This window comes from Acipenser ruthenus, chromosome 37 (genome assembly GCF_902713425.1).
Source record: "Acipenser ruthenus chromosome 37, fAciRut3.2 maternal haplotype, whole genome shotgun sequence".
Classification (NCBI taxonomy): domain Eukaryota; kingdom Metazoa; phylum Chordata; class Actinopteri; order Acipenseriformes; family Acipenseridae; genus Acipenser; species Acipenser ruthenus.
Window position 1 is genome coordinate 4,301,267 of NC_081225.1, and position 16,022 is coordinate 4,317,288.

The window sequence follows — 16,022 nt, forward strand, 5'->3', positions numbered from 1 at the left end:
TACTTTACATTTTTCTCTATTAAATTTCATTTGCCATGTGTCTGCCCAGTTCTGAATGCTGTCTAGATCATTTTGAATGACCTTTGCTGCTGCAACAGTGTTTGCCACTCCTCTGTCGTCTACAAATTTAACGAGTTTGCTTACTATACCAGAATCTAAATCACTAATGTAGATTAAGAATAGCAGAGGACCTAATACTGATCCCTGTGATACACCACTGGTTACCTCGCTCCATTTTGAAGTTTCTCCTCTACTCAGTAATCAGTACCATGCTGACTGTCTCCTAGGATATTGTTACCATATAGGTAATTTTCCATTTTGGATCTTATTATAGTTTCCATAATTCTATATATAATAGAAGTCAGGCTTATTGGTCTGTAGTTACTTGGTTCTGCTTTGTCTCACTTTTTGTGGATCGGTATTACGTTTGCTATTTTCCAGTCTGTCGGTACAACCTCTGTGTCAAGAGACTGTTGCATGAACTTGGTTAGCGGTTTGTAAATAACTTCTTTCATTTCTTTGAGTACTATTGGGAGGATCTCATCAGGCCCAAGGGATTTGTTTATTTTAAGAGCTCCTAGTCCCTTTAACAATTCTGCCTCTGTTATGCTAAAGTTATTTAAAATTGGATAGGAACAGGTCAACATGCCGGGCATGTTGTCCGTGTCCTCCTTTGTAAAAACCTGTGAAAAGTAATCATTTAATATATTTGCTATTTTTTTTTTCTTCATCTATGATGTTGCCATTTGTGTCTCTTAGACATTTAACCTCCTCTTTAAATTTTCTCTTGCTGTTATAATATTGGAAAAACATTTTGGAATTGGTTTTAGCCCCTTTAGCAATATTGATTTCTATCTCTCTTTTGGCCTATCTAACTTATTTTTGACTTGTTTGCAGTTCCAAGTACTCTTTCTGTGTACTTTGTTTTTTGTCCCTTTTAAATGCCCTGTAATGTGCCTTTTTTCGCTGAATATTTTTTTAATTGATCTATTAAACCATTTTGGCCATTTTGTTTTAGATTTAGATTCGTCTACTTTTGGGATGTAATTGTTTTGTGCCTCTAGTACTTCATTTTTTTAAAAAAACAGCCATCCTTTTCTGTGGATGTTTTCTCTATTTTACTCCAATCTACGTCTGTTAGTCTCTGTTTCAGACCTTCATAGTTTGCTTTATTAAAATTGTAAACCTTAGCTTTAGTCATTACTTTTGGGGTTTTAAAAAATACTTCAGATTAGACCATGTTGTGGTCTGAGTTTGCCAATGGCGCTCTGACCTGTTTTAGTTTTTCTGTCTTCATCATTATTTGAAAAGGCTAAATCAAGGCATGCCTCCCCTCTAGTCGGTGCCTTGACAAATTGCGTTAGGAAGCAGTCATTTGTCATTTCCACCATTTCAATTTCATCCGTCGTGCCCCCCATCGGGTTTTCCCATTTTATATGGGGGAACTTGAAATCCCCTGTTAGGGTGTCAGCTTCAACAACATTACTGGGGAGTTGATTCCAGACCCTCAATTCTCTGTATAGAAAAGTGCATCCTATTTTCTGAACTGAATGCCCCTTTTATCTAATCTCCATTTGTAACCACTGGTCCTTGTTTCTTTTTGCAGGTCAGAAAAAGTCCCCTTGCTAGGTCATGTAGCATGACTCAAACACCAATCATGATAAAGTCGTTATATGTTTGACCGCCTTGCCATAGTAACCAAATGCACAGCGCTGATAAAAGTATGAATTCATAGTGTGAAGTATTGTAAGAAATAAAATGCCTATTTTTCACGGTAAATTTCAAGAAGCTGAAAGCAACTTTAATTCGCCAATGCCTGCCATTGCTGCAGTACACATTCAAAACACTCATTTTTCAGTTCCCAAAATATTTAAGATGGAAAACTGTCTACGGAACACTCCCAACCACTATATACCTCGCATGTAAACCGGTTAAATGTTTTAAGTATACAGAAAATAAATATACTTGCATATATTCGCAGTGAATGTATTTTAAAAAGTCAAATAGGCAGCGTCACCGAACCAGCGAGAACACAATCTTACATTTTAAGCATTACTAAATACAATGAAAGTCCGTCAGTTACTTACCATTGGCTACTTAGTATCCTCTCATCTCCTCTTCACCTTACACAGGATAAAGCGTCAGGGCTTGCAGTTATATAGTCAAGACACTCCAGAAACTCGCACGTCTCTTCAAACCACTACGATTTTAAACTATTGGTCAGCATTCGGCTAGCTGTCTTAATTCTGTTCACTCGAGCCTTTCTACTAAACTAAACTCTTAAACCTGTGTGCATATTTATTTTGCCATTTTGACCTAGGGTGACCAGATAGCAAGAGTGAAAAATCTGAACACTTTTTCAGTTGGTGAGGGGAGGAAAGTGTGAACTTCTGCACAACGCAAGCGACGCAAACTACGCATCTTTCGTTTGTAGATGGGCGTTTTTGTATTTCTAAGCACTTAGGCAAAAAAAACCTCAGTGAAATATCATTTTAAAAATAAATAATGCATACTCTAAAGCGGTTTTAATCAGCCTATCAGTGCGTCTGTACTGGCTTTTCTGTGACCTGCTGTACTGAGCGTAGCAGGTGGGAGAAAGTCAGTGCTGCATTGTTTTTGGTTGCTAAAATCTAGTTTTCAGCATTAGACATTAAATACCAGAAATGAACTACAAATCAAGCAAATTATGGTGAAGCACAGAGAGGTCTAGTAAAGCACAGGGAATCATTGTAAAGCACAGGGATACATTGTAAAGCACAGACAGGTATGGTAAAGCACCGGGAAGCATTTTAAAGCAGAGAGAGGTCAGGCAAAGCATTGGAAAGCACAACGAATTATGGTAAAGCACAGGGATACATTTTTGAGGATGCAACATCGACAATGGATAATTGCAAAGCATATGACATGGCTTATTTAGATTTCGAAAAAGTTTTTGACAAAGTTTTGCATAAGATTTCTCAAACTGAACACAGCAGGGATTCAAGGAAATGCATGCACATGGATTAGGGAGTGGTTAATATGTAGAAAACAAAGTACTGATTAGAGGAGAAACCTCAAAATGGAGCGGGGTAACCAGTGGTGTACCACAGGGATCAGTATTAGGTCCTCTGCTATTTCTAATTTACATTAATGATTTAGATTCTGGTATAGTAAGCAAACTTGTTTCATTTGCAGACGACACAACAATAGGAGGAGTGGCAAAGACTGCTGCAGCAGCAAAGGTCATTCAAAATGATCTAGAGGCTGTGTGGTCCAATGGTTAAAGAAAAGGGCTTGTAACCAGGAGGTCCCCGGTTCAAATCCCAACTCAACCACTGAGTCATTGTGTGACCCTGAGCAAGTCACTTAACCTCCTTGTGCTCCGTCTTTCGGGTGGGACGTAATTAAGTGACTCTGCAGCTGATGCATAGTTTACACACCCTAGTCTCTGTAAGTCGCCTTCGATAAAGGCGCCTGCTAAATAAATTAATAATAATAATGACAGCATTCAGAACTGGGCAGACACATGGCAAATTACAGTTAATGGAGAAAAGTGTAAGGTACTGCACACAGACAATAGAAATGTGCATTATAAATATCATATGACAGATACTGAAATTTGAAAAAGGAATCTATGAAAAAGAACTAAGAGTTTATGTTGACTTGGAAATGTCTTCATCAAGACAATGTGGGGAAGGTATATAAAAAAGGCCAAAAAGATGCTTGGCTATATTGTGAAGTGTTGAATTTAAATTAAATAGTGTGTTCAGTTCTGGTCACTTTGTTACAAAAAGGATATTGCTGCTGTAGAAAGAGTGCAAAGAAGAGCAACCAGAATTATCCCGGGTTTAAAAGGCATGTTGTATGCAGACAGGCTCAAAGAATTGAATCTGTTCAGTCTTGAACAAAGAAGACTGCGGTGTGATCTGATTCAAGTTCAGAATTCTAAAAGGTATTGACAAAGTTGACCCAGGGGACTTTTTCGACCTGAAAAAAAAACCAAGGTCCAGGGGTCACAAATGGAGATTAGATAACGGGGCATTCAGAACACGAAAGAGGAAGCACTTAAAAGCCGGAACGAGCCGGAATGGTACTTTAATGAATTCAATTGCTTTAAAAAAACAGCATAAAACGTGAGACATATGAGGAGAATATTTTAACAATCATAACCGATTAATAACGCGCTGTCATCAACCCGTTCTGGGCCAGAACCCTTTTTATCACCAAAAAACTTCCGGGAACACTGAGTTCCGAAGGTGCAAAGGCGACCAAAATTATACACACAATACAACTAAGTGGGAACAACATAACATTATTGAAAAAACCCACCAAACTGACCTTTAACTGCTCATTCCGTGCAATAAACAGATGAATAGACAAAACCGTCCTGAGCACGGGGTTCCGAAGCTGCAAAGAGTATGGCAATGATACACACAATACAACTAAGTGAGAACAACATAACACTATTGAAAGAACCCGCCTTTAACTGCCCATTCCGGATAATAAAACTATTTCTTTTGTTTTTATATTATCTATCTATTTAATATTATTTTAGCAGAACCATATTGGTTAACATACTTTTTCTCTTTTTCTTTATAGTGGAATATAGTGAGGCTTTCTTTCTACTTTGCAGGGAAGGAGGTGATAAAGTAACAGTATTTGCACAAGTAGAACCATTGCAAAGGTGTAGAATTGCTGGTAGCCCCTATCTGTAACAGTTAGTATATGTGTGTGTGTAACAGGGCGAGCAGCCCTGTACATTGATTTGTTTGTTTTATTTTAGAACAGGGTCCCCCTCCACCCCTGTGTTATTTTGTATTTGTTTATTATGATTTAGTATTTAAATGTATGACGCCGAGCGTCGTATGTTTGATTATTATGTTTAGATGACGCCGTGGCCGTTTTGTTTATTATTTGGTAACGTGGATGGGAAGCCCCATCCACATAGTAATTAATAAACTCGTGCAGAAGGTGGCCATCTCCCGAATTAAGTGATTAATTTTGTTGCTAATCGGGAGATGGTCACCTGAATATAAAAAGCCTGCAGCTCTCCAGCTCGGGGTGGGTGTTGGAAGGAGAGAGACGGCGATTGAAGAGCATAAACGAAACGAAACTTAAAACTCCAGGAACAGTGAAGGCATTTGCTCAGCCTGACCTGGGTTTTGTTATTTATGTTGTGTTCGTGATTTTGTTTTGTTTAACCCTTTTATTTTGCTCTGTGAGCACGTGTTCTTTTTGTTTAAATATTTATTTTATTTTTGTTTTGCAAATAAAAACGGCAGCCAGCCGATTCTTTACTTTACCTGCAGTACTCTCTGGTGTCAGTTTATTTTCCCTTCCTGCTTCTGCTGTGACGTCAGACCACTCATCCAGCCTGTCACAATGTGATTTAAAAAATAACACGTATATATAGCTGCAACAGTTTCACAACTTTTTTGCACAACGTCTTTGTTCTTGCTTACAATAATAAGGTTTAAATGTATTTAACATATTCATATAAACATATATTTCATACAAAATGGATACAATGCAATTTCAGTGCAAAGGCAAGCAAACACACAATTATGTAGTTTACAACAAGTAAGGAAAAAACGAGCAAAAAACAGATTAGATTTTAATATTATGCAGGATGACTTCAAATACAGAAACCTTGATGCATTTCCCATTTTCTTCAAAAAAATGAATTCATTTTTACATTGTGTGTCATATGCATAAATAAAATAAACAGAATAAACATTTTCATAAATCGTTTTTATGTCTAATTTGGGAACCTCCTGTCTTGTCTAGTTCTGTGTGTCTGAATACGAGAGAAATGAAACAATGTATTCTTGCTCTAAAGGAGATGCTGCTATAGTAAACTATGTAACAGTGTAATGCCTGAGAGAACGACTAAACCCCTGAAACAATGTATCGAATTGAAGTATTTGGCTGTAACTAACATACAGCACTAGTTTGTGCAATATGAGAATTGAAACGAAATTGTGTTTTAAATAAATTTGACTATTTTACATCTCTGCCATTTTTATTGTGTTTGTGTTGTATTTGGTCAAGACCTTATCCCCTGGCCCAAATAAAATAACCTGGTGATAACAACCTAAAATATTTAACTTAATTTTAAGGTAGTGCCTTCAGTGGCATAGGCGGATACCATAAATTATATTTTAAACTCAGTTTAGCCCTCACAGTGTGACCTTTAGTGCTAATAAGTAGCGGAATATTTAGTCACCAACGCGGTATTTACTGCTGAAGTCTAATTGAATAAATGGCTTTCAAATGTGGAGCCATGCACAAAATCTGTGTGTTTTAGTCAATTTGCATGGCTTTTTTAGTATTAGAAGGCTCTATAGATCAGAACCCCTGTGGGTTCTTTGGGTGTTTTAGGGTTTCTTATTAATCCTTCGAGATTCCAACGTTTATTTATGGTTGATTAGCCTGCTGTTTAAAAAGGTTCTTTGTATACTATTTGGAACCCTGAAATACGGTTTCTTGGAATACTTTTTCAATAGTGTAAGATTTTGAAACCTCACAAATGTTTTAGAATATTCCTGGAAGGTGTTAGTAATAAATCAGACACTTGATGTAAGTGTAGCCCATCAATCAAAAAAACCTTTATTTAACTTCCAGTACAGTACCAAACAATATTAAGCCATAGCAGTCAAAATGAATGGTTATTACCCATTCTCAATGGGAATTTGGGTGTGGTCTGGAGTTTCTGCATCAAGCAGTTTTGCCTCTTAATAATTCATTATTATTATTAATTAGTCATTTTAGCAGATGCTTCTATCCAAAGCGACTTCCAGAGACTAGGGGTAAACTATGCATCACAGTCACCTCCAATGGGACCTCTGTTTTACATCTCAAGGACGGAGCACAAGGAGACAAAGTGATTTGCTCTGGAAACAGGCCCTAATGCCTTGAAGGGGGTCCCTGATGAAGGGGGATTTTTTTTGAATATATATATATATATATATATTATATTTATCAATTAACTAAATGCAAAAATCTACATCAAATCCATATTTGGTGTGACCACCCTTTGCCTTCAAAACGGCATCAATTCTAGGTACACTTGCACAGTCAGGGATTTTGTAGGCATATAGTCAGGTGTATGATTAAACAATTATACAAAACAGGTGCTAATGATCATCAATTCAATATGTAGGTTGAAACACAATCATTAACTGAAACAGAAACAGCTGTGTAGGAGGAATAAAACTGGGTGAGGAACAGCCAAACTCAGCTAACAAGGTGAGGTTGCTGAAGACAGTTTACTGTCAAAAGTCATACACCATGGCAAGACTGAGCACAGCAACAAGACACAAGGTAGTTATACTGCATCAGCAAGGTTTCTCCCAGGCAGAAATTTCAAGGCAGACAGGGGTTTCCAGATGTGCTGTCCAAACTCATTTGATGAAGCACAAAGAAACAGGCAACGTTGAGGACCGTAGACGCAGTGGTTGGCCAAGGAAACTTACTGCAGCAGATGAAAGACAAATCATGCTTACTTCCCTTCGCAATCGGAAGATGTCCAGCAGTGCCATCAGCTCAGAATTGGCAGAAAACAGTGGGACCCTGGTACACCCATCTACTGTCCGGAGAAGTCTGGTCAGAAGTGGCCTTCATGGAAGACTTGCGGCCAAAAAGCCATACCTCCGACGTGGAAACAAGGCCAAGCGACTCAACTATGCACGAAAACACAGGAACTGGGGTGCAGAAAAATGGCAGCAGGTGCTCTGGACTGAGGAGTCAAAATTTGAAATATTTGGCTGTAGCAGAAGGCAGTTTGTTCGCCGAAGGGCTGGAGAGCGATACACAAATGAGTGTCTGCAGGCAACAGTGAAGCATGGTGGAGGTTCCTTGCAAGTTTGGGGCTGCATTTCTGCAAATGGAGTTGGGGATTTGGTCAGAATTAATGGTCTCCTTAATGCTGAGAGGTACAGGCAGATACTTATCTATCATGCAATACCATCAGGGAGGCATCTGATCGGCCCCAAATTTATTCTGCAGCATGACAATGACCCCAAACATACAGCGAAAGTCATTAAGAACGATCTTCAACATAAAGAAGAACAAGGAGTCCTGGAAGTGATGGTATGGCCCCCACAGAGCCCTGATCTCAACATCATCGAGTCTGTCTGGGATTACATGAAGAGAGAGAAGCAACTGAGGCTGCCTAAATCCACAGAAGAACTGTTGTTAGTTCTCCGATATGTTTGGGCCAACCTACCTGCCGAGTTCCTTCAAAAACTGTGTGCAAGTGTACATAGAAGAATTGATGCTGTTTTGAAGGCAAAGGGTGGTCACACCAAATATTGATTTGATGTAGATTTTTCTTCTGTTCACTCACTTTGCATTTTGTTAATTGATAAATATAAACTATTAACATGTCTATTTTTGAAAGCATTCTTACTTTACAGCATTTTTCACACATGCCTAAAACTTTTGCACAGTATATATATATATATATATATATATATATATATATATATATATATATATATATATTCCTATAAAATATTTTAAAACTAGCCCTGGGTTTGTTCCCACCACCTCATTAAAAAGAAAAACTGCCGTACTGTACACCGAGCCAATGTGCTTCTTTTGTGTAATGATTGTGTATCCAGGCACTGTCAAACACTTCCTTTCACACAATAATTTGAACTTTTGCATTTCATATTTTACTACACCAAAAAGCTGAAAAAAGGCATAGCAATATTGTGTTTTTTAAGACTTTGAAAAACTTTAAAAGAACCCTAAAGTTGAATTATTCTATTAAGATCTATAATTTGCGCAAAACAACGTGATGCAGTAGTTTGTTAGAAAAATGGTATTGTGTAAACTAAAGAACTTTCTTCAGCTGGTGGTAAACACAATTAGAGAATGATCTAGAGAATGTTTAAAATACAAATTTACCAATACAGGCTATTGGTTAAGAGCTGAGATGAGTGGTTTATTTTTGCACGGGATAAATAAAGCAGTGTATAGCAACACCATTAAAATGTAGTTTATGCTAAAAACGTATGTTATTTGATGTTAAGTAAGCTTCCGATTAGTGACTATTACACGTGGAGTTTGTACAAAAATATTTATTCACTTGCCTAAAAAAAAAAGTTTTAATACTGTAAATAACTTAAACAATTACTTTGAGAAAGTAAACTATCCTGCTGCAGATTTTAATTGAGATATTGAAACTTCTAGGCATCATTGACAGTTTCCTTCAAACCCTTTATCAAAATAATGTATCGGTTGGAATGATCTTCCTCAGACACTGCTAAGATTGCAAGTATCATTGCTTTGTTTAGAAGCTTGGTTTAGACTACAGTATACTACAAAGTCGGATGAATGTAGCACCATGGAGGGGGGGGGGCAGCGGGACATACCAATCCTTCCCCGTGGCCCATGACGGCTCTCGGCGGTCCTCGGAATGAAGCCTTTGTCTTTAACCACTGGGACCTTACCCAAGCTTCATCGAATACCTAGCTAATTCACATATTTAACTCTCGAATCTCGCTCTTTTCTTATGTCATTCTTAGCCAAGTGCATGACAGTTAGTCTAATAATTACACTATAGCCTATAATAATCTAACAGGAGGAGGAGGTGTTTTGGGCAGGGTTGTGTTGGGGGCTATTGTTGGTTGTTCAGCCAGGGAGGGAGTGAGCAATTACTGAATGGCTGGACATTGTGAGCAAGGGTGTGGAGAGTGATTGTGGGGTTATCTGGGGGGGTTTATTATTGGGCTTTGTCGTGGCCACCAGGGTTTACAAATAACTTCAGTCGTTTATTTGCTCTGAGTTCCCGTTACCTTTTTCTTATTAATTTAATAAACACTGGCTTGTATTGTAAAAAATAAATAAATAAATCATAAATGCTCTGCCTCATTCGTACCCACAGGGGTTGTATCTTACATTAAAGGCTAATGAAACCCCAATCTCATCATGCCCAACACATAGACCTACCACGTTAAAAATGAGATCCAGTTTAACAATCCGACCGACATCTCACTCATTTACATTGCAATCTTAATAGCACACATTTACTACTGCCGCTTTTGCATCTCACTCTAAAAACAGTCTCATCAACAACACCAGCTTGTTAAAGTGAACAATCAACAATTTATATGTGGTTACACTGTCAACATCTTTAAAAGTACACACACATGTTTCTTATGACTCTTAAAATATGTATATCTAGTAATATGGTCAAATTATCTCTCATTAGTGATGCATGGACCAAGAAGAAGCACATGGGAACCCAGGAGCAAGCTGATGTTCTCTAACCCCTATATTCTCATCATTCAGTCTACAACAACATCCAGTGTACCACAAACTTACCAACACAAGCTCGAATGGTTGTCAACGCTAAGCACATTCAGCAGAGAAATGAGTACAGACTTCCCAGCATACTGCATGGACTATTAAACTGATTGATTATTAAAAAGTACAAATACAGAATCTTACATGTGGTTTCAAACAGCACCAGATAAATGGTTCCACATCTAAGACATAGAACCGTTTTTGCTCCATTTTGTTTTCCTGAAAGTATACAGACGTGCTCAAATTTGTTGGTACCCCTCCACAAAAAACAAAGAATGCACCATTTTCTCTGAAATAACTTGAAACTGACAAAAGTAATTGGCATCCACCATTGTTTATTCCATATTTAATAGAAATCAGACTTTGCTTTTGATTTTTGATTCAACATAATATTGCAAATAATAAAACAAATGAAAATGGCATGGACAAAAATGATGGGACCGCTAACCTAATGTTTTGTTGCACAACCTTTAGAGGCAATCACTGCAATCAAACGTTTTCTGTAGCTCTCAATGAGACTTCTGCACCTGTTAACAGGTAGTTTAGCCCACTCTTCCTGAGCAAACTGCTCCAGCTGTCTCAGGTTTGATGGGTGCCTTCTCCAGACTCCAAGTTTCAGCTCTTTCCATAGATGTTCGATAGGATTCAGATCAGGACTCATAGAAGGCCACTTCAGAATAGTCCAATGTTTTGTTCTTATCCATTCTTGGGTGCTTTTCGTCTGTGAACATAGAGCTGATGTGACTTGCCAAAAAGCTCCAGTTTTGACTCATCTGTCCAAAGGATATTCTCCCAGAAGGATTGTGGCTTGTCAATATGCATTTTAGCAAATTCCAGTCTGGCTTTTTTATGTTTTTCTGTCAAAAGTGGAGTCCTCCTGGGTCTTCTTCCATGGAGCCCACTTTTGCTCAAAAAGCGACGGATGGTGCGATCAGAAACTGACGTACCTTCACCTTGGAGTTCAGCTTGTATCTCTTTGGCAGTTATCCTTGGTTCTTTTTCTACCATTCGCACTATCCTTCTGTTCAATCTGGGGTCGATTTTCCTCTTGCGGCCGCGCCCAGGGAGGTTGCCTACAGTTCCATGGACCTTAAACTTCTTAATAATATTTGCAACTGTTGTCACAGGAACATCAAGCTGCTTGGAGATGGTCTTGTAGCCTTTACCTTTACCATGCTTGTCTATTATTTTCTTTCTGATCTCCTCAGACAACTCTCTCCTTTGCTTTCTCTGGTCCATGTTCAGTGTGGTGCACACAATGATACCAAAGAGCACAGCGACTACTTTTCTCCATTTAAATAGGCTGAATGACTGATTACAAGATTGGAGACATGTGTGATACTAATTAAAGAAACTAATTAGTTTGAAATATCACTATAATCCAATTATTTATTATCTTTTCTAAGGGGTACCAACAAATGTGTCCAGGCCATTTTAGAATATCTTTGTAGAATAAGCAATAATTCATCTCTTTTCACAGCTTCTTTGCTTTATTCTATGACATACCAAAGGCATGCAAGTATACATGATAAAATAGCTTTTAATTTCATCACTTTTCAGGAGGAATGAAGCAAACACACTGTGTGCAATAACTGCAAAATCCGTTTCATTTGACAAAGTGCAAACAGAAACAAAAAAAAATCCCCAAACAAAACTGTATTGCTTTTTTTTTTTGCTGTATTGTAATCTCTTTCCTATATTGTGATAACTTGTTACCCAAGTCGCCCTGCATAAGGGCATCTGTCAAGCAAAAATTAAAAATCATGCTAAGCTCCTGCTGCCTTCAAACCAAAATTTAAAATCTTAGCTGTGCTGAGAATACCTTGTTTCCCGCTAAATATGGCTGCTTTTGTTTTCACTGCATTCTCTCAGGTACAGCTAAACAAAGATCATGCTGGCTGCAAAAAACGTAACAAGCAGACAAAAAGTTTTTTTTTTTTTTAAACAGCCTTAAGTGACACATTCAGCAACATTTTTCAAGTTTTATAAACCTTTTTAAATTGTTGACACGCTAATGAAAAGGACCGTGCATTTCCATATTTGCTGCCCTTTAAAATTAACTCTTACATATGGGAGAAGTTAACAGCAAACCTTACCTTCAAATTATTAATACATTGTAACATAATGCATGCCACTGACTTAAGAACATAAGAAAGTTTACAAACGAAAGGAGGCCATTCAGCCCATCTTGCTCGTTTGGTTGTTAGTAGCTTATTCATCTCAGAATCTCATCAAGCAGCTTCTTGAAGGATAGTAACCAAATGCACAGCGCTGATAAAAGTATGAATTCATAGTGTGAAATACGGTAAGAAATAATATGTCTATTTTTTTCACGGTAAATTGCAAGAAGCTGAAAGCAACTTTAATTTGCCAATGCCTGCCATTGCTGCAGTACACATTCAAAACACTCATTTTTCAGTTCCCAAAATAATTAAGATGGAAAACATAAGAACATAAGAAAGTTTACAAACGAGAGGAGGCCATTCAGCCCATCTTGCTCGTTTCGTTATTAGTAGCTTATTGATCCCAGAATCTCATCAAGCAGCTTCTTGAAGGATCCCAGGGTGTCAGCTTCAACAACATTACTGGGAAGTTGGTTCCAGACCCTCACAATTCTTTGTGTAAAAAAGTGCCTCCTATTTTCTGTTCTGAATGCTCCTTTATCTAATCTCCATTTGTGACCCCTGGTCCTTCTTTACTTTTTCAGGTCAAAGAAGTCCCCTGGGTTGACAATGTCTATACCTTTTAGGATTTTGAATGTTTGAAACAGATCACCGCGTAGTCTTCTTTGTTCAAGACTGAATAGATTCAGTTCTTTTAGCCTGTCTGCATACAACATGCCTTTTAAACCTGGGATAATTCTGGTTGCTCTTCTTTGCACTCTTTCTAGAACAGCAATATCCTTTTTGTAACGAGGTGACCAGAACTGAACACAGTATTCTAGGTGAGGTCTTACTAATGCATTGTAGAGTTTTAACATTACTTCCCTAGATTTAAATTCAACACTTCTCACAATGTATCCGAGCATCTTGTTAGCTTTTTTTTTATACCTTCCCCACATTGTCTAGATGAAGACATTTCCGAGTCAACATAAACTCCTAGTTCTTTTTCATAGATTCCTTCTTCAAATTTCAGTATCTGCCATATGATATTTATAATGCACATTTCTATTAACTGTGTACTTTTCACCATTAAATGTAATTTGCCATGTGTCTGCCCAGTTTTGAATGAAGTCATTATTATTATTTGTTTATTTAGCAGGCGCCTTTATCCAAGGCGACTTACAGAGACTAGGGTTTGTGAACTATGCATCAGCTGCAGAGTCACAAAATTACATCCCACTCAAAGACGGAGCACAAGGAGGTTAAGTGACTTGCTCAGGGTCACACAATGAGTCAGTGGTTGAGGTGGGATTTGAACAAGGGACCTCCTGGTTACAATCCCTTTTCTTTAACCACTGGACCACACAGCCTCTAGATCAGTGCTTTACCAGACCTCTCTGTGCTTCACCATAATTTGCTTGATTTGTCGTCCATTTCTGGTATTTTATATCTAACGTTGAAAACTAGATTTTAGCAACTCAAAACAATGCAGCACTGACTTTGTCCCATCTGCTACGCTCAGTACAGCAGGTCACAGAAAAGCCAGTACAGACGCACTGATAGGCTGATTAAAACCGCTTTAGAGTATGCATTATATATTTTTAAAATTATATTTCACTGAGGGTTTTTTTTTGCCTAAGTGCTTAGAAATACAAAAACGCCCATCTACAAACGAAAGATGCGTAGTTTGCGTTGCTTGCGTTGTGCAGAAGTTCACAAGGTTTCTTCCCCCCCCTCACCAACTGAAAAAATGTCCCGATTTTTCACTCTTGCTATCTGGTCACCCTAGGTCAAAATGGCAAAATAAATATGCACACAGGTTTAAGAGTTTAGTTTAGTAGAAAGGCTCGAGTGAACAGAATTAAGACAGCTAGCCGAATGCTGACACATAGCTTAAAATCGTAGTGGTCTGAAGAGACATGTGAAAGTTTCTGGAGTGTCATGACTATATAACTGCAAGCCCCGACGCTTTTATCCTGTGTAAGGTGAAGAGGAGATGAGAGGATACTAAGTAGCCAATTGTAAGTCACTGACGGACTTTCATTGTATTTAGTAATGCGTAAAATGTAAGATTGTGTTCTCGCTGGTTCGGTGACGCTGCCTATTTGACTTTTAAAAATACATTCACAGCGAATATATGCAAGTATATTTATTTTCTGTATACTTAAAACATTTAAACAGTTTACATGCAAGGTATATAGTGGTTGGGAGTGTTCCGTAGACAGTTTTCCATCTTAAATATTTTGGGAACTGAAAAATGAGTGTTTTGAATGTGTACTGTAGCAATGGCGGGCATTGGCGAATTAAAGTTGCTTTCAGCTTCTTGCAATTTACAGTGAAAAAAATAGGCATTTTATTTCTTACAGTACTTCACACTATGAATTCATACTTTTATCAGCGCTGTGCATTTGGTTACTATGACAAGGCAGTCAAACATATAACGACTTTATCATGATTGGTGTTCGAGTCATGCTACATGACCTAGCAAGGGGACTTTTTTTGACCTGCAAAAAGAAACAAGGACCAGTGTTACAAATGGAGATTAGATAAAGGGCATTCAGAACAGAAAATAGGATGCACTTTTTTACACAGAGAATTGTGAGGGTCTGGAACCAACTCCCCAGTAATGTTGTCGAAGCTGACACCCTGGGATCCTTCAAGAAGCTGCTTGATGAGATTCTGGGATCAATAAGCTACAAACAATCAAACAAGCAAGATGGGCTGAATAGCCTCCTTTCGTTTGTAAACTTTCTTATGTTCTTAAGTCAGTGGCATGTATCATGTTACAATGTATTAATAATTTGAAGGTAAGGTTTGCTGTTAACTTCTCCCGTATATGAGATTTAATTTTAAAGGGCAGCAAATATGGAAATTACACGTTCCTTTTCATTAGCGTGTCAACAATTTAAAAAGGTTTATAAAACTTGAAAAATGTTGCTGAATGTGTCACTTAAGGTTGTTTTTAAAAAAAATCTTTTTGTCTGCTTGTTACGTTTTTTGCAGCCAGCACAATCTTTGTTTAGCTGTACCTGAGAGAATGCAGTGAAAACGAAAGCAGCCATATTTAGCGGGAAACAAGGTATTCTCAGCACAGCTAAGATTTTAATTTTGGTGTGAAGGCAGCAGGAGCTTAGCATGATTAATTTTTGCTTGACAGACGCCCTCATGCAGGGCGACTTGGGTAACAAGTTATCACAATATAGCAAAGATTACAATACAGCAAAGAAAAACAAACAATACAGTTTTGTTTTGCACAGTGTGTTTGTTTTTGTAGGTTGTATGCATGTGTGCTTTGTATTTGTAGTGTATATGTGCAACTACTGTTACAAATTGCAAAAGATATTCGCCTTGCTTCACTCGGCACCATACATTTTCAGTCTTGGCTACTTTGCTCTGTTTTAATAGTTTTAATTCATTTAAATCATGTTTGTAATGTAAACTATTTCCAGTGACGTCAGACCTAAGATACCTCTTGACTGTAATAAACAAATACATTCTCAACTTCACAATGTGTCCAGAAGTGTTCAACAGTCCAGACCTACAGTTTCCAGTCGCAAGCAAGCAAAGAAAATAAGTGACAATACATAAACGTATCCAGTGTTTAAATGTTCTGCACGTCCATGGCAT